A 2500-nucleotide genomic window follows, 5' to 3' on the forward strand; every position below is an offset into this window, starting at 1 on the left:
GAGGCAGCGTGCTTGGGCTACTGGGTGAATGATTGTAGTTCCAACAGTAATGTGGAAGGAGGTAGTAGGGCCAGGTTTGGGAGGAAGTATGAGGAGCTCTGTTTTAGCCATGTTGAGTTTAAGGCGTCGGAGGGCCATCCAGGATGATATAGCAGAGAGACATTCAGAAACTTTGGTTTGTACAGCAGGTGTAAGGTCAGGTGTTGAAAAGTATATTTGTGTGTCGTCGGCATAGAGGTGATAATTAAACCCAAAAGATGTTATTAGGTCACCTAGAGAGAGTGTGTACAGAGAAAAGAGAAGAGGTCCCAGGACAGAGCCCTGGGGTACCCCCACAGAGAGATCAATAGAGGAGGAGGAGGTGTTAGCAGAAGAGACACTAAAAGTACGATGGGAGAGGTAGGATGAGATCCAGGATAGAGCTTTGTTCCGAATACCTAGAGTATGGAGAATGTGGAGGAGAAGAGGGTGGTCCACGGTGTCAAATGCTGCAGAGAGGTCGAGTAATATGAGCAGAGTGTAATGACCTCTGTCTTTGGCAGCATGGAGGTCGTCAGTTATTTTAGTGAGGGTTGTTTCCGTGGAGTGAGCAGTGCGGAAGCCAGATTGTAGAGGGTCTAGGAGAGAATAAGTGTTGAGAAAATGGAGCAAGCGAGAGAATACAAGACGTTCAAGTAGTTTAGAGGCAAAAGGCAGGAGGGAGACAGATCGATAGTTAGAAAGACAGGTAGGGTCAAGCTTGCTGTTTTTGAGTAATGGTATGACTGTTGCATGTTTGAAGGAGGATGGAAAGGTTCCAGAGCAGAGGGAGGAGTTAAAAATGTGTGTAAGCGTAGGGATTATAGTAGGAGCTAGAGGTTTTAGGAGATGGGAGGGAATGGGGTCAAGAGGGCAAGTGGTAGAGGGAGAAGAGGAGATCAACAGCGGCACATCCTCCTCTGAGACAGTGGAAAAAGACTCAAGGAAGGCAGGAGGAGAGTTAGGAAGAGGTGTAGGATGGGGGGAAGAAACAGAGGGGATGTTCTGCCGTATGGATTCCACCTTTTCCTTAAAATAGTCTGCAAAGTCCTGAGCGGAGGTGGAGGAAGGAGAGGCAGCTGAGGGTGGTTTGAGTAGAGTATCAAAGACAGAGAACAGTCGGCGTGGGTTAGACTTGTGCATGTTGATTAGTGCAGAAAAGTAGGCTTGTTTAGCTTGCGAGAGGGCAGAGTTGAAACAGGATAGCATAAATTTGTAGTGAAGGAAGTCTGCGAGAGTGTGAGACTTCCTCCAGAGGCGTTCAGAGGAACGAGTGGAGGAACGCAGCATGCGCGTGTGGGAATTTAGCCAGGGTCTAGGGTTAGAAGGGCGAGGGCGGCAGAGAGAAAGCGGGGCATGTAGATCAAGAGATGAGGACAAGACAGAGTTGTACTTTCTGACCAGGTTGTCAGGGTCTGTAGCAGAGCTGAGAGAGGAGAGGGAGGAGTGTAAAGTGGACTCAAAGTCAGGTAAGTGAATAGAGCGCAGGTTTCTGCAGAACCGGGGGATAGATGGAGGTGGAGAAGGGGAGAAGCGAGATAAAGAGAATGAGATGAGATGATGGTCAGAGAGAGGAAAAGGGGAAATGGAGAAATCAGAGAGAGAGAAGTTTTTAGTGAAAACCAGGTCTAAGTAGTGGCCATCCTTGTGGGTGCTGGCTGCAGTCCACTGTTGAAGGCCAAAAGAAGAGGTAAGAGAAAGAAAGCGGGAAGCCCAAGAGAGAGAGGGGTCATCAATGTGGCAATTGAAGTCCCCAAGGAGAAGAACAGGGGAGTCTGAGGAGAGAAAGAAAGAGAGCCAGGATTCAAAGTGAGAGAGAAAGGCAGAAAGGGGATGAGTAGAGGTAGGTGGGCGATAGATGACCGCCACATGAACAGGGAGAGGAGAGAAGATCTGGACAGTGTGAGCCTCAAAGGAGGGAAAAGCAAGAGAGGGGGGAATAGGAAGGGTTCGGTAACGGCAGACAGAGGAGAGCAGGAGCCCCACGCCTCCACCCCTGCCATCAGGGCGCGGTGTGTGTGTGTGTATCAGTGTGTTTGTATCTGTGTGTGTGTGTGTATCAGTGTGGCTTTTTTGGCGATAAGCTGGTGATAAGTGGCTTATCGCTGCTTACTGCATGAGGGCCTTAGGGAGGATTTGTTCCTTTAAAGTACACCTAGTTTGGCATAGGATTTGGATGTCAGGGTATCAATGTGCAACCCAATTGTTAAATGGGAGTTGAATGATCAGATATTTCAAACAAGTAACAGGGGCTAGGATGGTTTTAGAGCTGGTTTTTATCTGAAGCTCTGTCATTGGTAGCTTTAGCAATTAAGCTCTGGTCCCAAATACCATTGTTACAGTCTTGTCAGTGTTTAAAATCAGTTTGTTTTGGGAAATCCAGTTTCAAGTCTCAAAAATCAGATTGAAGTATGTGTTCAAGGTCAGAGAGGCGAGGGCTGCGTGCATATAGGATAAGATCTAAGGCCTCTCACAATAACCC

Source organism: Ascaphus truei, chromosome 16 (genome assembly GCF_040206685.1).
Source record: "Ascaphus truei isolate aAscTru1 chromosome 16, aAscTru1.hap1, whole genome shotgun sequence".
Classification (NCBI taxonomy): domain Eukaryota; kingdom Metazoa; phylum Chordata; class Amphibia; order Anura; family Ascaphidae; genus Ascaphus; species Ascaphus truei.